General features: G+C 41.1%; 1 protein-coding gene across 4 annotated transcripts in view; it reads right to left on the bottom strand.

The window, feature by feature from the left end:
* The window catches only part of RBMS1 (RNA binding motif single stranded interacting protein 1), a 131,459-nt gene that overhangs the window by 44,111 nt on the left and 65,620 nt on the right, over positions 1-21,728 (bottom strand). The window lies entirely within an intron of this gene.

Here is a 21,728-nt window from a genome sequence, read left to right as displayed (position 1 = left end):
GGCACTGCTATCAGAAACAAAGGGGCAGCAGAGTTTAAATATATGTACTACCTACATCCTTTCACAGTGACCAGACCACAACGCAAAGCACCGCTATGTTTGTCTTCTAAAAACGGAGAAGAAAAACCTTTGAAAAATAACTCTTAAAAATTACTAGGTTTTTGGGGAATGCACATAACATACTTGAGGTATCTGAGACATTTCCCCATTTAGATGTGGCAAATTCCAAAATTTTACTTTCCTATGTATTTACTTTAAAAATTTCACATTTTCTCTAATACTACTTTCTCGTGATTTCTGCTGAGGACTAAAAAGACTCTTAAAAGTTTTAGAAAATGGAAGTATCTGTGCAGCACTTTAAAACATTTTAAATGTTGCAGGTTTCTATTTTATGTATTGAACAAGCTGAAAGATACTTATCTAGAGGAAACAAATGGCTTGGGCCACCTCTCTCCCTCAGTTAATCTTCACTCTGTGTAATCATGTAATCAAATGATTACTAACTGGGCACATGAAAGTAAAGATAATTTAAGGTTCAAATGACAATTACATCCAAGAGGCATAAGGCTACACAAACACCTTCAATTCCCTGTAGAGATTCTGAGTATTTATAACAACCTTAACACAGGTCACTAAGCTTACAAAAAAAAATTTTTTTAAACCCTGCAAAACAGAAACAATAAGTGATTTAAAGACCACCTTATAGCAACCATTTATCTACCTAGGTTACGGACAGCTTGATATGTACCAGCACTCTCTCCTTTGCACAAGTTTTAGCTGAAAATGCTTTTAGACTGCATCCCTATCACAGCCCTTTGCAAAAGTAGGGAAGAAAACTGGTATGACTCCAATGTAGGATAAGGGGATTGGGAGTTACAGAGATTAAGAGACTTTGCTTGCGGTCACAGAGTTCAGGGTCTTTTGTAAACCAAACAGAAGAAAGCAAATTTAGAGAAGGTCAGGGGCTGGCCTTCTACCCTTCTGGTTCTGCTCTCCACATTAATAATGGGGAAGAAGACATGGAGAGAGGAAGATGTGGGAAGCAGGAAAAGTGAAGAGGCTCCTGAGAGCACTAGACTCAATCCATGCCACACTCCACTCTGGTTTGGGTTCTCTTTGATCTTTGCTACATCTGACATTTCTTTCTCCTTATTTCCACACCTATGCTTCTAGGACCTTCACTCTCAGGACCTCATCCTACCTTTCCGGGCACTCTTTCAGTGGTGTTTTTTGGCCCATTCAGCTTCCTCCTCTCTCTCCTTAACCAAGTACTTTCATCACATTTGATAATCAGCCCCTTCACCCTTCCTTTTCCTAGGAAATGTATCCAGTGCCACAGATTTCATTTATACATCTTCTTTGATGAAGCCCATTTCTCCTTCCTGTTTTTTTTTTTAATCTAACCAAAGCTTTAGTTTTTGTCTTCTTCTTTTTACTTAACTATCTTAGTATCTTACTAAGATACTTAAATATCTAGTTAGATGTTACCTCATGTCCACTATTTTCTAAATCCCATCCCCAAAGAACCTCAAACGCATTTTCCTTGTCTCCTCTTCATATCTCATCTCATTCAACAGCATCATCCCATTCCCAAGCTTGTGGTCCTTGAGACATCTTCAACTCAGCCATCCCTGAATCCAGTCAGTCAATCACTCTTCTGAGATGTGTGTAATATTCACTCCTTCCCTTCACTGTGCCTACACCTATACAAAAGGCATATCATAGCTCTGGCCTCTAGCCTCTGGTCCTTCCAACCCAGTCTGCTGCATTACTCTGCCTTAAACACCACTTTGAATTCTTATATCACTTCTCTTATCTCTCCATTGCCCCCTTCTATCCATGCTTGAACTTAAAGAACCTGTTGTAACACTAACTTTTCCACGAAACTCTCCCTAATCTCCTCAACCATTTAGTGGGTGATTTTATAAGAAACCAGAAAGGGAATAACATTTACTCAGTTCCTAAATTTCTAGGCACTGTGTATGTATGGTCTTACTTAACTTCACAACAGTCTTATGAGGTAGCTGTTATTATTCCCATTTTTGCTAATGGGAAAACAAAAGCTCATAGAAATTTTGAGACTAAGATCTCGCCTAAAACCTCAAAGCTCAAAAACAGTTAAATTTAAGTTTTCACTGCAATTTATCTATAAAATAATTTTGAGAAACAATGTTTCCTTTACATACTCAGAGTATGAAAGGTGAGGAAAAAAGTAGAAGATCTATTAAGGGACTGGAATAGATTTATTTTTCAAACCAAAGCAAGTTTTTTGTTTGTTTGTTTTAGACACAAGAAATAAGTATGTGGTTCATGGTTGAAGGAGGGATGCGGGGTGTGTGTAGGAGAAGAAATATGTCTGAAATTTATCGGTTTTACTTTCTATTGTGGTTTTCATCATGATTTGTGTGTTAACACTGAAAGCCCATGACTTCCCAGAAAGTCGAAACAGTTTTCACTCTGTGGTACTACTGCACTCTAGCCTCCCTGCAATCAGAGGGTCAGTGAGACGCTTCTCTGGAGTTACCCGGGGTGGTGGTGGGGCAGGGTTTTGAAGCCTTTTCCTCTCCTACAATACCTTTTTCTGTGAGCTGTTTACTCAGTTAGCTTCTCAGGGGCTGAGGCAGTCACCACGTTGTGGGAATGGAGTACAGAACAAGTTCTTCTGATGACATGAGAAAGGATCTACAATATGGGGATGAGCCGTCTGGCAAATGGCACCTCAAGGAACAGGAAAGGGGGCAGCAGGGTTCAGAGCAATTCCCCTCTGCTAGTCTTATCTGTAGTAAGATTTAATAATGTGAGGAAAGGGATGGGATGTGGGGGTGGGGGGGAGAAGTCATTACAGATGATTAACATTTAGTCTAATTCTATCGTTGATCAGCAGTGCCTGCAAGAGTAACAGATATCTGGATAGAAATTCATAAAGCAACTAGATTTTCACCTCCCCTTGTTCCTATCTGCAACTTAATTTGTAAAAAAAAAAAAAAAAAAAAAAAAAGTCAAGTAACAGGGACATAGGATTTATTAGGAGAAAACAGGCCTCCTCACTGGCAGGATTCACACTCCAAGGACACCAAGGAGATGTATGCCCAAGAAAGCAAGCTGCAGAATTTAATTTAATGGGGAAAATGTGAATACGAAGATTCTGTGGGTTTTACCCAGCTTCAAAGAAACAAGGCTCAGACGCACAGTCCTGGCTACCCAGCATATAATATTCTTTGCTGAGAGTAGATTAATCCACTCCAGAGGAAGCTCTGACAGTAAAAGGATAAAGAGTAATTAAGAGACATGACTACAGAATAATGAGAATTTCAAAGGGAGAGGATAACAAGTAAAAATCTCACATTTAAACCTATTGGCTAATAAAACCTTTCGCTTAGAAGCTACCCAAGTTTCTTTCATTTGTACCACAGCTTTTGTCATTTCTTCCCCATTTCCATTTCTTCTTTCATCTGCTATAATATAAAATCTAAGCATATTTTAGTTTGCACTTACTAAAATAAAGCTTCATTTTCTCCTCTGCCCCCCACCATTTAGTCCTTCATTAATTCTACCTTTTTGAAAATTTACCATAATTACAAAAGAAATGCGTATTTGTTATTAGAAGACACAGAAAAGCAGACTGAAATATTAGAACCACCTAAAGTCCTGAATACGAAATGTTAAATGGATCGATGCATATCCTTATAGATTTTTTTAAAATTTAAATTTATTTATTTATTTACTTATGGCTGTGTTGGGTCTTCATTTCTGTGTGAGGGCTTTCTCCAGTTGTGGCGAGCGGGGGCCACTCCTCATCGCGGTGTGCAGGCCTCTCACTATCGCGGCCTCTCTTGTTGCGGAGCACAGGCTCCAGATGCGCAGGCTCAGTAGTTGTGGCTCACGGGCCTAGTTGCTCCGCGGCATGCGGGATCTTCCCAGACCAGGGCTTGAACCCATGTCCCCTGAATTGGCAGGCAGATTCTCAACCACTGCGCCACCAGGGAAGCCCATCCTTACAGATTTTGTAACTTGTAACTTGTAACGTACAAGTGCCTGCACATGGCACTCAGGCGCGCACACATAGTCTCTTTCTCCTCTCTCTCATCTACTAGGGAACTTGGAGCTTTTGAACATGGCCAGTTACAAGCCAAGGCTCTGGAGAATAGAGTCCATTCCACCCACCACCAACAGATGGCGGTAAGGGTTGACGAGTTATTTTAGTATTGGTCATCCCAGTTGGAAACTCAATTAAGGCACCATAGGGTCATTGGCAAGGTTTATGTTAGTTTATTTTACAAACGTTATTAAACTGAAAAAAGCAATGGGTGTGTGGAAAAAAAACAGAAAGAAAAAGTGTACACCTATAATGTAAACAAAAAACGATGTGAAAAAGGGTGGGATATTGCTCGTGCATATAGGATGATTGCTTTTGTTTGCTTTAATAGCTGAACTGCCTTTGAAGGACAAAGAAACTTACCACCGTGAGAGAGGCTGTGCCCGTGCAAATGACAATAATTAGCAAGAAGGAGGGAGAGGGGATTGAAATGAGAAAAAAACAAAACCTCTATGGGCTATCAAATCAGTATCCACAAGGGAAAGCCTATGACCTAGTGAGTTAACTCAGGGGAATAACAGAAGTTAACAGATTACATTTATACAGCTTTTATGTTATGTCAGGCACTGTTCTATGCGATTTAGGTCAATTATTTTAATCTTCACAGTTACCTTTTGAGTAGGTGAAGTTTTATTCCCACTTTGCAGTTGTGAAACGAAGGAGCGGAGTGAGTAAGGGACCCACTAAACGTTACACAGCAGCAAAGAAGGGAGACAGAAGTTTGCTTGGCCAATCATGCTGACAAGTGTGGAAACTTTGGTCGCCAACCACAGACTGTTCCAGAGGTTCAAAGCTGTTCCCACTGTGGATCTGCACAGTTCCAAACAAGTGGCATGAGGATGAGGGCAGACCCCGGAACTGCTGAAGCCTCTAACACAGATGCTGACAACATTCAGAAACTTGTTCCCTGACTTCCTGGGTAGACAACATTGTTCTATTTGGAATAAGAGGCCCAAGAGAACAAATGTATCAGTGAAGAGGAGGTATGGCTGGCTTTAAAGCTTAGAAGGAGTAACACAGGGATCTATTTGGTGGGAATGGATTTGGGAACTAGGAGCCCTTTGTTATTGTGGACTTGTGGGGGGAAAAGGGAAAATAATTCACAGACATACACCCACACCCGGATGATACTGTACATGCATTTTCTAACTTGCTTTTTTTTGCTGCTTTATCTTTCCAGTGGCCTCCCAGGAAAAGGGGATTTCCTACAATTTGCTTTAGGTCTTCTAACAGTGGTTGAATAGGGGAAGGAAAAGAAAGTATAAATTACATTCATTTTGCTAATAGAAAAGTTTGCTGCACAATGAGGCCTAAAAGAGCTCTCTAGTTCTGCTTTCTAGCAGAAGGAGTCATTTACCCATGTTATCCTGAATCCTCAGTACCTTGAATAATTCAGCTCATTCTATTTTCTTTATCTACTTGGTACAGGAAGTGGTAAGCATTTGAGGATGAGGTATAGGTATGTGAAATTTTAAAATTAGGCAATCAATATCAGACAGATTTTCTAAGACTTCACCTTTTTGGCCTTGAAGAGTTTCACTGTTTCTATAAGACTTCTAAGATGTACAAAAATTAAAGGTACAGAAAGATATTCCATTTTTAATTCCAGTCATTTTGGCTTAACACTTTTTTTTTTTACATCTTTATTGGAGTATAATTGCTTTACAATGGTGTGTTAGTTTCTGCTTTATAACAAAGTGAATCAGTTATACATATACATATGTTCCCATATCTCTTCCCTCTTGCGTCTCCCTCCCTCCCACCCTCCCTATCCCACCCCTCCAGGCGATCACAAAGCACAGAGCTGATCTCCCTGTGCTATGCGGCTGCTTCCCACTAGCTAGCTATTTTACGTTTGGTAGTGTATATATGTCCATGCCACTCTCTCACTTTGTCACAGCTTACCCTTCCCCCTCCCCATATCCTCAAGTCCATGCTCTAGTAGGTCTGTGTCTTTATTCCTGTCTTACCCCTAGGTTCTTCGTGCTATTTTTTTTTCTTAAATTCCATATATACGTGTTAGCATACGGTATTTGTCCTAACATTCGTTAACTGCCCCTTCCACTTGTGCGGTACGGCCGGATGTGCTTTGTGCATACAGGACTCCTGGTATATGGAACAGAACAGGAAGCTGCACCTGATGCGGCTGGAATGGAAGTCAGGGTTGGAAGAAGGAAAATGCTTGGCAGGAAAAGCTGCTACAGCCCTAAAGGTCAAAACCCAACCTGGTGCTGAAGGTGAATGGAATGCAGGAAAGACAAGTACAGTGAAGAAAGAGGCCAGACCAAGAAATCAAATCTAGCCTCACATATTTACAGCACATCTCCAGCATGCCCTTCACCATCCAAGGCCTATGAAAAGTATGTAAGATGTCATTCCTGCCACTGAGGGGGATAATTGTGGCGGGTGGGGGTGGGGGGAATGTAAGAAATTATTAATATTAAAAAATAATTAAGAATATTGAGATCCTGTATGATGAATGCTGAATAAAAGAAGCATAAACGTAGGATGAAGGTCAAGTTCAGCAAGAAAGACTTTGGGGAAAACAGGAATTCAGGTAGGCCACGGAAGACAATAAACAGAAGAATGTGTCTAATGCGAGCTGTGTGGGGAAGATCGGAAATCAAGTCTGAAAAGGTCCTAGAGGGCCTCGGGTTCTAGGAAGAGGAGTCAGGGAACAGAACGTGGCTGGAGGTTTCACAACTGTGGAATGATATGATGAAAGCAGGATTTTAGTAAGATTAATGAAAATCTTGTGGCTAGAATTAGCAAAGAGAGATGTCACATTTTTGGTTTATTATTACTATTTAATTTTTTTGGCTCTCCGTACTCAAGCAGTAACACTCAAGTTCAAGAAGTTACCATGGAGGGCTGAGGAGAGCTAGGAGAAGAATGGAAAGGTTCTAGAAGACAGGAAAGTTTTTAAGACAGAGAACTTCTTCTAACTAGCCTCAAATGCTCTAACTTAACAGCTGAGAAAAATAACCTATGTTATTTGTATCTGTGTTATAGAAAGCTAGTGGCTTGCCTCTGTGAAGGCAGAGGAGACGGAGAAGAGGAATCACCATGGTTCACTTTTCTGAACTACCCTGGAAAGGACAGTGAATTTCAGCCCCAGTCCCAGACCTGGAGCCTGCAGATTAATTTAGCAGAAGTGCACACCATCCCTCAGGTGGTCCAGCCCTCGGCCAGACGGGCTGCTTTACGACATGTGAGCTGCTGGAGAACAAATGACAGAAGCTTTGGGACAAAGTATCATGTTTTTCAAGAGAAAACATATACATCTACGTATCTAGTTTTTCAAAACACTGAAATTTTAAGATAAACACATTCTTTCAGAACACAAATAAAATTGGTAATTTACACCCAGATTTGGGGATGAATATAACCTCTTCTGGCTAAATGCAGAACCACTCCTGCTACCCTGCCTTTTCAACATTCCTGCTGGCACAGCTAATCTATTATAAATGCTATACAAAGTAACAATTGATGCTGTGTACTGCATGTATGGCTTGAACTAAATAATTCATATAGAATGAATATTAAAACTACCTCATTAGAAATGGCTAAGATGCACTTTTTGCCATATTCTATGAAAAACTTATACCTCTCTTCTAAACGAAAAGAACATTGTAAAGCATTTGATTTATTATACAGATCTGCTATTATAGCTTAGTGTCCAGTCTGTTATGATCTGCAATCAAGGTAAAGTAGCTTTATAGTATTTTCTGGTTTTTTAAGAGCACACAGCACACAAAGGGTCACTGACACGATCTTCTGACAGTATCTTTGCCACAAGTCACTGTACTGCAGCACTTACAGATGCAGTCACAGATGGTCAGGACCAAATTAGGGCTCCCAAGTACTAATATGTCAGAGGAAAATAATACTTGCTGAAAATGGAACCCAGAATTTTGCAAGTAAAACGTAGATTATCTAACATAAAAATGAGTCCTGAAAAGTCTCAAAACACTGATAAATGTCTTTTAAAACAAAGGTAATTTAACTATATAAAGTGGTCTTTTCTTTCTGAGTTGAATTTATGAACCGACAATGATAGAGCATTTAAAAAATTTTCTTCCTCTCCCAACAAAACCTGTAATGTATTTTCTTTGCTTTAACAATCTCACCTTCAGGATGATCTAGTACTTTACGAGAAGGAAGACAATATTATATTGGGAAGCAGATGGAGTTGTCGGGAGAGAGAGAGAGAGAGAGAGAGAGAGAGAGAGAGAGCGCACGCGCTCTTTTCAAGTGTTCATTCGGCCAATAACCACCTCTGTGCTTCTGGTGTGGGTGTCTGGCCTCAGCATCCCCATCTGTACCATACCTATCACCTAGGGCGTGATAACATCTAACTCACGGCACCGTTATTAGGGGGCCAGCACAGTGCTGGCACATAACAGATGTCTGGTAACAAATAAATGTTAACCTTTTCTCCCCATGCTCCCCCACCCCGGCCCCAGAATTCTCTGGAATAACAGCACTTCCAATTCTAACCACTGGAGGGCACTAGACTACTCTCCTCACCTTCATAATGACATGTTTTTTGCGGTACGCGGGCCTCACTGCTGTGGTCTCTCCCGTTGCGGAGCACAGGCTCCGGACGCGCAGGCTCAGCGGCCATGGCTCACGGGCCCAGCTGCTCCGCGGCATGTGGGGTCTTCCCGGACCGGGGCACGAATCCGTGTCCCCTGCATCGGCAGGCGGACTCTCAACCACTGTGCCACCAGGGAAGCCCAGGCCTACCATTTTTATGGTTACTTTTCAGTACAGATCTTTGCATAATGAAACCCCTCAATATATATTGGTTCAGTGAATGAAACATAAACATGGAGTACACAGTTTTTCCCCTTAAAGTGTTTGGTATGGGGAATTCAGGGAGGTTGGCAGTTGCAGGGAGCAGGGAAATACTACCTTTTGCCTTGGAAAATGAACATGGCGCCTTGTATTTTATCCCAATTTAGCTTATAAAAACAAAGGAGGGAAGCAAGGTAATTTAGGTGTTTAACATGGAATTAAAAATTGCTACCAAAAAGGAAACTGTAAAAGGTTGCTGGGGGGAAAAAAACCAAAACACCAAGAAGACTTTTGGTTCCCAGACCTGTTGCAACTATCTCTAAATTTCTGCTCTTTTTAAAAGAAATCAAAACTAGAAAGCTTACACACACACACACACACACACACACACACACACAGTACCAGAGAACTGTTTCAGAGTCTGTAGAAACTGAATGCACTAAACTTCAACACCAAAAACTATAAATGATTGCTTCATTCAAAACAAGAACAGCATGACAGAGAGTAAAAGTAAACATGCTCTCTGAAGCAAAACAGAGTTATCTGAAACTATTAAAACAGAGTATGCAAATTACCTAGAACTTTCTCTTGATTCTGACACAAGCTAAAAAAGGACAGCGTCAAATTGGACATTTCCTAGACTGAACACTAATGTTGGCTTTGATCCAGAACACGGCACCAGCATATCAATTTCCAAATGCTGTCAGGCCATCCTTTTTTTAAGTAACAAATCCTGACTGCCCCATGACCTTGAAAAGCCCGCCTGAAGAACAGAATGAAAAGGAAAATGATATCTATTTTACTCACTTCAGCTCTTAAAGAAATCTGGGGATATAATATAAATGTATCGTTAGTAAAAAAATACACTTGAGCTGATAGGCAAGGGAATGTTAATGTAGCCTGCCAGCACAGTTGATGTTTCTAAACTTAGATATTTCGTTCAAGGGTCACTTGTGACAGTGGTCACGTCTCTGAAGAGCGGATCTGATGGAAAAGGATAAACAGGGCTCCCACACTGGCTTCCTACTGGTTTGCTTCTGAATAAGACTGTCCTTAGACACTGCAGATAACCAGTCATTCCAAAGACAGAGTAGTATGGCTCTAAAAATTTACAATCTTAAAATTTAAGAAAATCAGAGAGGAATTATCTTTATGAGAAAGAAGGGAACCAGAGAGTCACGTGCTGTAAGTTACTTTAGTATCAGTTTTACAATATTACCGTATTTCAAATGAAGGTAATATGCCTCACTCTCAAGATAGCTTGAATTTACTGCATTTTCCAGAAGATGCAAGTAAGGGGGCTGTGAATGAAGACTGGGGCTAAAAGTGCTTCTTATTTACATGACCTAATCAGTAAGGATTTTCCAATCTTGGTTGTTTTGAGAAAACCTGCATAATAGGAGAGGTGCTAATGGAAAGGAAAAATACCATTCTGATTCTTTAAAAGAACAGGAAACTAGATTCTAGAAATGAAAGGCAGTAAGGCTAATGCTGATCTGAAGTGAAATTTCCAGAATGGATTGGTGAAATAGAAGGTTAGCAAGACTGGTGAAAAGAATAGGCACCAGTGAAGTCCTTCAGGGCAAGTCATGCACATTAATGTTTGCCTTTTTTCCTTCGGGGGTTGGTGAGGAAGTCAGGTTGCTCGGAAATGCTACGTAGTATACTTTGGTTTGAGCTAAATAAAAATCATTATTTGCTCACGGATTAGACGAGGATATCTGGGAAGAGGAAATGTGGTTTGGATGAGTGGGTAACTAGCTAAACAAGTGACTGGGTTAGTCAGATGGTCAGGGTCACAGTCAGCAAGAAGGAAGCATCTAGTGATGTGCCACAAGGCCCTGTTCTTGGCCAGCACTTTTTCAACACTTAAAAATGCCATAAATCAGGTCACTGATAGCTCACTTATTAAATACATAAATGTCCCAAAGCTAGGGGGATGGTGAATGTAAGATTCAGAATTAATACTTGAAATTACTTCAATAGGCCAGCATGAATTCTTGGCCAAAGCCAACACTATAATATTTAATAGGGAAAAGTCTTACATATAAGTTACAAGGGCGGAAAAACCGACTGTATAAATTTAGGGAAAGCCATGAAAATACCTGGATTTTTTGATTAGGAACAAATTCAAGTTCTCTGAATGATTTAGGTTTGTACTGAGGAAAATATATGATCCTGACTATAGAAAGAAATTATGCTTTTCGGCCCCCTGGCTCACCATTCCCTGATACCCACTGCTATGGCTTGAACTGTGCCCCCCTGCCACAGCAAAGACATGTCCAAGTCCTAAGCTCCAGTACCCGTGCATGGGATCTGATTTGGAAATAGGGTCTTTGCAGATATAATCAAATTAAGGTAAGGTCATTAGGGTAGGCCTACATCCAATGTGACAGTTGTCCTTATAGGAGGAAAATCTGGACACAGATAGAGATACAGGGCAAACGCCATGTGAACACTGAGACAGAGTGCGGGGAGGGGTGGGGGAGAGAGATGCAGCTGTAAGTCAGAACACTCAGAACTGCTGGCAAACCACCACAAGCTGGAAGAGGTTGGGAAGGATCCTCCCTACAACTTTCACAGGGAACATGGCTGTGTTGACACCTTAATTTGGATTTCTAGCCCTGAGAACTGTGAAATTTTGTCATCTTAAGCTACCCAGTTTGTGGTACTCTGTAACAGCAGCCCTAGGCAACTCATAGGGCTCCAGCTTGCCTGTAGATCCTATATAAGTCCCTGCATCTGCCCTGATCCATCTTTATTTTCTGACCTGTAAGATGTTACTTCACCTGGGAAACTCAGTGTCATTCTGCAAGCCTCAGTTTAATGCTCCTCTCCAGCAGAAGCAAGGCTTCTCTGACCTTCCCTGACCAAGCTAAGGGCTCCCTCTGCACTTGCCCATGGCGGTGTGTCAACACCGCCTCTCTGTGCAGCCCTCAGCGCGCTGCTGCATCACCTCCACATCTGCGGCCCCATTAGATGTGCGTCCTTGGACTGCTTCCTCTTTGTCAGGCCCCAGCATAGTGCCTGACAAATGATAAACAGCCAAAATTCAGGAGAAAGGAGTGGAGGAATAGATGAATAACAGCAGCCTGCTTTCATTGAGTGCTTTCTACATTAAACGCATTTGTTCTAAACATCTCCTTTTACCTAGTCTGAGCTCTTTTGAAGAAGAGTGAGAATGGTAGACAAAGGTCTAGAAATCATATCCTCCAAGGAAGGAATGGCTGACAGCCTTGCAGATGCTCATCTGGAAAAGAAAAAACTATAAAGAAATCCTGTCTAAAAACTATCGTAGAGAGCTTGCCACCACTAGCAGGGCTGGGAGGCGACCTGGGTCAGGGATACGGCTGCATAGGAGGTGTTCACAAAAACCAACTCAGGAAGAGATGATCGCCAAGCGGTAAACAGAAAAACAAGTGCAGTGAATTTTTCAAAGAGTTAGCTTTAATCTAAAATTATGTACTTCTCACACTTTTGGTATTGTGTAAGTAGTGGTATTAGATAAATACTGGTATTAAAATAAATAAATAAGACACTTTGGGTATTTAAAAAAATTAATTAATTAATTTTTGGCTGTGTTGGGTCTTCGTTGCTGCGCACGGGCTTCCTCTAGTTGTGGCGAGGGGGGGCTACTCTTTGTTGAGGTGTGCAGGCTTCTCATTGTGGTGGCTTCTCTTGTTATGGAGCATGGGCTCTAGGCGTGTGGGCTTCAGCAGTTGTGGCACGTGGGCTCAGTAGTTGTCGCTCACAGGCTCTAAAGAGCAGACTCAGTAGTTGTGGCACACGGGCTTAGTTGCTCTGTGGCATGTGGGATCTTCCCGGACCTGGGCTCCAACCCATGTCCCCCTGCACTGGCAGGTGGATTCCTAACCACTGATCCACCAGGGAAGCCCCTGGGTATTTTTATGAAATAGTGATGAAAGGTGGTCGTTGTTTTAGTTTGTGTCCTTTCTGACAAAATAAAAATTTAAGAAGATACTAGATCCCTAACCCTAATTACTTTTGTTTAGTGTATTGGTCCTTAAAATCCAAAAATCTGGGGAACCACTAAAACACAGGGAGTTGGTGAGTGGGAGGTTGGTACCCCTGCTTTGAAAAGAAGACTGGCCTGGGTGATCAGTTAGGATCAATAAGGATAATGGTTACATGCACAGAATCATTAGAGAAAAGAATAAAGGCAAAAACATCTTTCAAAAAACTGGGCTTCCCTGGTGGCGCAGTGGTTGAGAGTCCGCCTGCCGACGCAGGGGACGTGGGTTCATGCCCCGGTCCAGGAAGATCCCACATGCCGCGGAGCAGCTGGGCCCGTGAGCCACGGCCACTGAGTCTGCGCGTCCGGAGCCTGTGCTCCGCAACAGGAGAGGCCACAACAGTGAGAGGCCCGCGAAACGCAAAAACAAAAAAAAACAAAAAAAAACAACAAAAAAACCAATACCACACAGCATTCCATTTACTTTAATGTCAAGTTACAGACTGGGTCAAAACAGCCCAATAAAATTCTATAAAACTGTGTATGAACTGACCATGCCCCCAATAAAAATACACATAAGAAAAAAGTGAGAACAGGGAGAAGCCTTCTGATTAGCTTACCTCCCTCTAGTTCTCTCTAGGATGCAGCTGACATGGGCGTCGTCACCAGGAATGGTGTCTCTTTACACTTGTGCTAACTCTCCTGCTTAATGAGCCCTCAGCTCCCCTGACTTCCTGCTTCATTCAGGGCGTACTTAAACTTGTATGCTTAAACAGTCAAGATAAAATGGGTCCTGAACACAAAGGCAGCACTTTATAGATCCTTAGAAAGGCCTCATACAATCTGCAAGGGATCCTCAAAAGTTGACTTCTCACACTTTTGGTATTAAATAAATAGTGGTATTAAAATAAATCCCGGGCTTCCCTGGTGGCGCAGTGGTTGAGAGTCCGCCTGCTGATGCAGGGGACACGGGTTCGTGCCCCGGTCCGGGAAGATCCCACATGCCGCGGAACGGCTGAGCCCATGAGCCATGGCCGCTGAGTCTGCGCGTCCGGAGCCTGTGCTCCGCAACGGGAGAGTCCACGACAGTGAGAGGCCCGCGTACCGCAAAATAAATAAATCAATAAATCGCGGTACTAGCTGAGATCCTAGCGATATTACAGAATCACTGAAGACATGGTGTTAAAGAAAGTAACCAGAAAGTTTATCACGTAACACAGTTTTACATATGTAAACACATACATTATGTGTGAACGTGCGCACGCATCCCCCCCCCGCCCCACACACACACACCTCTTTCTAGGTAAGTGTAAAGCTCTTTATATTTTAAAGTGCAACATCTCTGGTATTAACATGAGATGCAAATAAAAGGCAACCAGATGGAGATGAAATCCCTCTTCCCAGACCCCATCCCAGGCACCACCGGGTGTGGGTGGGATGGGAAGGACAGGTGGGCTTTTTCTGAGCTGAGAGTGAAAATAGGGAATACGAGAGAATTACGGGAGAGGTGAGGGATATGACATGATTATCTCTCCTGTGCTTATTTGCCAAATACATATTACATATAATCTATATTATGATCCTAATAATCCACACTCCCACTCTCTTGTAAGGAACATGGTATCTGTTTTAGCACATGGGTAAAATAAAGACAAAGTCCTTAGTAAATATTAAGTACCCTTTCCCACTACTTAACTGTTCAAAGCTCAGCTTATCAAAATATTTGTTTTTCTTTTACCTGGGTGGCCCCCACCAGGCCAGAGCCAGTTCCAAACTGTATCCAGAGGAAGGTGATAATTGCCCCCTTGACACCCAGGCCTACACTGGGCTCACTAATTGCTCCAAGCCCCTGCTTGTTTCCTCTTACAAACAGCCGAAATCAGAAAGAAGCAGGGAATGGCTTGAAGCTGCAGCTCACTTTCTAGAACTGACTCCAGGCCCTTCCCAAACCATGTACCTCATTTACAAAGGCAATGGGGACGGAAGGCAGGGCAAGTGAAGCAGGGGATGACTGGTGGACAGGAATAAGCACTTTCAGGTCCAGTAAATGAAAAATTAAATTTCCTTCTAGTGTCTGGACGTGAAACACAAGAAATAATCAGAAGAATTAGAAGCTGCAATGGAAATTCAGGAGACAGTAACAAACCAGTATTTTTTTTTTTTTTTTTTTTTTGCGGTAAGCCGGCCTCTCACTGCTGTGGCCGCTCCTGTTGTGGAGCACAGGCTCCGGACGTGCAGGCTCAGCGGCCATGGCTCACGGGCCCAGCTGCTCCGCGGCATGTGGGATCTTCCCGGACCGGGGCACGAACCCGTGTCCCCTGCATCGGCAGGCAGACTCTCAACCACTGTGCCACCAGGGAAGCCCCTCAAACCAGTATTTTTAAAACCGACAACAAAACCATGCAACTCGAGCATGAACCCTGAATGGTGAACCTTAAAGAAAACAGAGATAGAAAGTACATTCATTTTAAACAGAGGAAAACTTGAAGAGTAAAGCACCTACTCCAGTACCATGTGTAATGAGATGCCCACATTTGTAAATCCATTTTGGCAATGATGATTACTGTGTGGGCTCACTTCTAAAAATATTTTCATCCTGTTCAATGAGGAATCCTCCATTACTACTCACAGAGCACTTATCTACAGTACCTAAAGATTTCCATTTCTCTGACACAACACTACGCAAGGAGATTTTGTAGAAAAGGAGAAGAAGATGTAGTAATGTACTTCAGGTCCACAACAAAATATTTCTGAGTAAACAATTAGCTAATGAATGGAGAATTTGTATTTCTAACGAGTGTACAATGAACATGTAGACAGTTAAGATAAGAACCAGGAGAGAAGCTATGACAAGTGCTTGATTTCCAGGATAAACATTTAAAGAATTGTCACATTTGACATTTTCTAAGGGCTTTCACACATATATCTCATCCAAGCCTCATGACAACCCGGCAAAGGAGACCAGTCTTGTACTACAGAGGTAGGAAACTGAGACTGAGGGGGAAAGCGACTCATCTTTCCAGGACAAGCCAATACAAAGGAATCAGAAAAGGAAACCAGGCTCTTTGGTAGATGCTTAGTTAAAATGAATCGGAGTCAGGCTCCTCCTGCAGCTAAGCAGCCACTTCAGCGAAAATGTGTGTTAAGGAAATTTGTTGGCTAAAGCAGGAAGAGATCATTACTAAAGAAAGCCAGGATTGGACCTGAGCCATGAAGAGTATGTTGGGCCAAGGAAATAACGCAGCACAATCTTCTTTTAGGGAAATGAAACACAAACATTTAAATCCAAAATTCATCTTTTTAGTCACCCTTTCAGGCTAAGTTTAAATCCAAAATTCATCTTTTTAGTCACCCTTCCAGGCTAAGTTTAAAGCACAAATTAAAAATTTATACTAATAGAAGTAGAGATTTGAGACGATTGGGGGCGGGTGTGTGGTGGGAAACAACCCCAAATTATAGTCTTTCAGCCAAATGAAAAAGCTATAATGTATATTGAAGACTTTATCCTGAAATGGGGAAAACAAAAAGATATTTATCTCAGAAAGAAAGGGCCAGATCCCTTCAGCTAATCAGATAACAAAAAGCAAAGTAATGAGGACTAAATTCTATCCCAATCCCCTGTGCAGAAGAAGGAGGAAGAAATGTCTAGAATGTAAAGCATATGATTTACACACATAAGCTCAGCAAATGGCATGTGACCTATCATCACCTGCAAAGGGGATAAGAGAATGTGTGGAACGTTAAAAAATATTTTTTAATGTAGGTATTTTATTATCAAACTAATCAACCAAGGGAAAAAAACAAAGGCATATAAGGATTTGCAGTACTGTCAAGCTTTTCTCAGAATATAAAGTAGCAGGGAGAAAAAAAGCAGCACAAATGTCTAGGAGCATCCATTCATCAAGTGGCTGAGCCTCTCTTATTGTTACAACCACGTAGCAAACCTGAGACATGACAATTACAGGACAGCAGCCTCCTAGGGAACTATTCCATCTACTTGTTGTGTGTGAAAAATGGTAATGTGCCAGAGACAACAGTGACGATCAATTTCTTGACATAAACCAGTTCTACACTTAGCAAATGAAAAGAAGGAAAGCAAAAGAGTGTGTGTGTTCAGGGCTCTTTTTCATTTGTTCTCCTCAAGTGCAGAAGGCACAGGATGGATTTTTGTAAACTCTTGGCTAATTGGACTTGCAGTCCTGATGTAACTGTATCCCAGGTAGCCAGGCCAATTAAAAACTTCCCAGTCAAGAAGGATGCTTTCCCCCAGGATCTTCATTATGTACTCGGACAGCTATGTGTGATGTTAACTGCTCTTGGTGTTCTTTCATTTCGAGGGCACACATATGGGCTGACTCATCCTGCCAGGTATTCCATGCCAGGTTAAATGATTTATTTCTTAAGGTCTTCATGCTGGCAAAGAGGACCGGACAGTCATGAAAAATATAATTTGGAATGGTCACCCAGTCTGATACACTTCTGCAGAGACTACAAATTAACTCAAACCTCTATCTAAAGCAGGTAAGGATACACTGTCCTTTCTCATACTCTCCTGTTACTTTACACTGAGCAGCTCATGTCAGAGTGTAAAATTTAGTTGTTTTTCCTTTTCTAATAGAGATGACACACACTCTCTGTCATACTGGCAAAGATAACAACAACAAAAAAGAAAATCCCCAGGTTGGAGAGAAAAATGGCAAAAGAGGCATGTACCTCTGCTAAGAGCAAACTGGTCACGTTAGGTTGGCCAAAAGTTCGTTCGGGTTTTCCTGTAGGATGTTACGGAAAAACCCAAATGAACCTTTTGGCCAAACCCAATACTTGGAGGGTAATGTGGAGCAAAAGCTGAAAACCATTTCTCCTAAGGAAACTACTAAGATTGTGCATAAAGATTCTGCGGCAGAGGTTACACAGAATGATTGTAAATAATCTACGTACTAAGTTAACTGCAGAACAGCCATGGGATGAAAAAGACATGTAACCAATGATACTGTATGTCCTTGTTACAGAGACAGCCCATGCCTGTGGGACAGAGCGAACAAGAGATCCAGTATTTTGTGAGATACAGACTATGAAGAAATCATAGACACATCCCCCCATCTTTTCTCTTGAAATACCTTGACCAGCACTGTCCAATAGAAATATGTGGAATGCAAACCACAAATGTGACCCATATAGGTAACCTTAAATTTGCAGTAACCACATTAAAAAGTAAAAAGAAAGAGGAAAATTAATTTTCATATTTTCTTTAACCCTACATATCCAAAATATCATCAATTCAGCATAGAATCAATATAAACATGGTGAGATGTTTAATATATTTTTCTCCTAAGTATCTGAAATCCCATTTGTATTTTACACTCCAGCCACCTCAATTTGGACTAGGCATGTTACAAGCACTCAAGATTCACATGTGGCTGCTTGCTGGTCTTCGTGTTGTTTGTGCAGACCTAGATGTTCATGGGCTGCTGTGTCTTCTGCGGTTTAAGATTTCCCTTGCTATGGGAAATGGTAGCCTGGCACCATTTAAATCGTGGCTACAGCAGTTGGCAACTACTATTTTAGATTGCTTATGGTAGCTGCTTGATTCATTAATTTTTTTTAGAGTATTGAATTTGTTACAATATTGTTTCTGTTTTATGTTTTGGTTTTTTTTTGGCTGTGAGGCATGGGGATTTTAGCTCCCCTACCAGGGACTGAACCCACCCCCCCTGCATTGGAAGGCAAAGACTTAACCACTGGACCACAGGGAAGTCCCGGTAGTTGCTTTAGAGTGTGCACAAATTAGGGCAATCACACAACTTTTGCACTTCTAATGTTATTTTTCTAACCTTGGCTGTAAGGGAGATAAGATGCATTCACCTTTTGGGGCTCATCTTTGAGCATATATGAACAGCAAGGTATACTTGAAAAGTCCTGACAGCACTGTCTTTTTGACTTACTTGGTAAGATTTTATAGTTACTCTCACCATATAAATTAAGTCCTGTGGTACATACACAGCAGAACATTCTACAATTCTTCCCTCATCATGCCCAACTCCTGGGGCTTTGAATGACCTCTAGTCATGTCCTTTGGGTGGAATGAATAACATACGACAGGATCGCATGTCAGAATGGTACATTTGTTTGATGAGCCTCATTTTAAGAAAAAAGCGGGGGGGAACCACATATTTACTCACAGTCTAGAAACAAGGAACCGACTAAATCTGACATCAGTCGGTCTTACTTATCTCAGGTATCACATTTTAACCATTTACTACCACGAGGTTAGGGGAGCAACCAGGGCAACCACCAGCCTTGAAGACACCTTTCTCGCAAATTGAAAAAAGGTACCCTCTGTGGGAGGAGGAAATCCCTCAGGTACAGAACTTGGTGACTGACTTTGAGATGGATTTCAGTCCCATACCCACACTAACTAGGCATTTCTTATGTAGATGCCAATATCCCCAATTGTATGGGAGTCCTGGGAACAATTTCCCAGCTTGCTACACAATAGCAGACATGAATAGCAAGCTCTGGAGAGAGCAAGGAGCTCAATGCATCAGTACCCAAAACTCCATCCTTTTTAAATACTGCAAAATGGTGACAGCCCTCCTTACAGACAGGTGAGGCAGAAAATATGGAGAAATCCAAATTTTCAAAAACTGAAATTGTTATATACATATAACTTAGAAATTAAAGTTTCCAAGGTTAAGGCAGTTCTTAATATGAAGAAATACATGGTAAATTTAATAAAATGTTTTCTATAAATCTTTATAAGATACATAATAAATAATGCTGAGAGAATCCACCTAATGATATAACTGGAACTTAATAATCACACACTTTTTCCTTTCTCCTTTGCTACAATAACATGACTGTAACAATATCGAATACTCAATTTAATTTTATTAATGTGCTACAAAAAAACGTTCCAGTACATTCTATTTTCCATCTAAACAGGATCTAAATGAAAATGTGTAATAACTTCAAACTAAACTCATTCATTGCCCCAACCAAACCGGATATTCCTTCTACTTTGGGAAAGCAGTTAACACATCTTATATATCCATCCATCCACCCATCCATCTTTTTTCTCTCATATATATTATAATCTTGCTTAGGATAGGAACCATGCCTTATTATTATTATTATTTTTGGGACCATGCCTTACTCATTCATATGTCCTATACTATCTACCCCGAGTGCCTTTCATATAGTAGGTGCTCAATAAGCAGTGCTTGAACTGCTTATTGAGCACCTACTGAAAAGAAAAGAAAAAAGAGAAGAAGAGGTAGTGACCATAAGGCACAGACAATAGGGCGAGCACCAAAGAATAGCCAATAACCACTCCATACTTAGGAAAGGGAAGGCAAGGGAAAGAACCAAAGAAACCGTATTTGTTCCACACCCTATTTGTGCCAAGTCCTGGGGGAGGAACTTTCATATGTTATCTCACTTAATTCCCTGACTTTATGACTGAGAACACTGAGGCCAGAAAGGAGAGTAACTTGCCCAGGATCACCCAGCTATAACATAGGAAGCCAGGAGTGAACTAGGCCTGCCTGTGCCCTCAGCACAAGGGGAGGACCTGTTAAAGAAAAGGCTAAGATGCCAGCTGTGCAGACTCTGGAGGAAAATTCTGTGCTACGTTATCCAAGTGGGTAGTTATCTTTCTCCTTTTTCCTCTACTGATTACACATCTCACTGTAGTCTACTGAAATAAGTTTACTTTCATTATGAATAACATTACAATCTGAGCATAAATTCTAAATTGATGACCAAGTTACTTTAATCATATTCAACATAAAATTCCAGGAAAACAAATTATTTTAAGCCTTTGAAGTTTATGGTAACAATGATTTTGTTACCCATTGTTTTTCCTGCGTTTCTGGTGTAGTTGGAAACAAACAGATGTCAAAGCTATGTTGATGCTCTAAAATTATCTGTGGTGATTTAGAAGTTCTGGGAACAGTATCTGTAAATTAATTTTCCCCACAGTGCCAGGAACTGAAACACAAGGGTGTTTTATTACATACCGTGGACTGTCCTAAAATAAGGTTCTTAGTAAAGTGCCCAAAACAGCAAAATGAATATATATATATATATATAATGCCCAGTGTATGCACACATCTTTTTTTCTTTTAACATCTTTATTGGAGTATAACTGTTTTACAATGTACTGTTAGTTTCTGCTGTATAACAAAGTGAATCAGCTATATGTTTACATATATCCCCATATCCCCTCCCTCTTGCATCTCCCTCCCACCCTCCCTATCCCACCCCTCTGGGTGGTCACAAATATTCACATGTCTTTATACATATGTGTGTGTCTGTGTGTGATGCAATTTACAAAATGTGTGTGTGTGTGTGTGTGTGTGTGTGTGTGTGTGAGAAATAGCCTTTGTAACTAAAGTAAACTGTAATAAGGTATAGTTTGTAAATGTTAGATTAGTTCTTAGTTTGTAGGTATTTTCTTATGACACATGAATATATTTAAAGGTATTTATCTTATCCTTGGATTGGTGATGTTTGGACCATCATTAGTGCTCATCTCATGTTCACAACACTATTCAGGGTGCCCCATAACCCCACATCCCGTCCTTCAGAAGAGTCATGTTTCAATCAATCATTCTCTCCCTCGTTCTCTCGCCCACGTAAATTTGGTACTCTGTCGTGCAGACGTTAATGAACCAGTTTAGGTTAACTACATAGACATATTTTAAGCATCAACCAATAAACTGTGGAGAGGGGTTCTTTAGCAGAGGGATTAACTTTTGATTCTTAGTTTCTTCTCTAAACTTTTGTATACTTTTTCATTTCTTTATGATCAAATACTATTTTTAAGAAAATACTAAAAAAAGGCCATTTCCTTTGCTG

This window comes from Neophocaena asiaeorientalis, unplaced genomic scaffold (assembly GCF_003031525.2).
Source record: "Neophocaena asiaeorientalis asiaeorientalis breed wild unplaced genomic scaffold, Neophocaena_asiaeorientalis_V1.1 scaffold72, whole genome shotgun sequence".
NCBI classification, from domain to species: domain Eukaryota; kingdom Metazoa; phylum Chordata; class Mammalia; order Artiodactyla; family Phocoenidae; genus Neophocaena; species Neophocaena asiaeorientalis.
The sequence above is the reverse complement of the archived record's forward strand: the minus strand, read 5'-3'. Positions and strand labels throughout refer to the sequence as shown.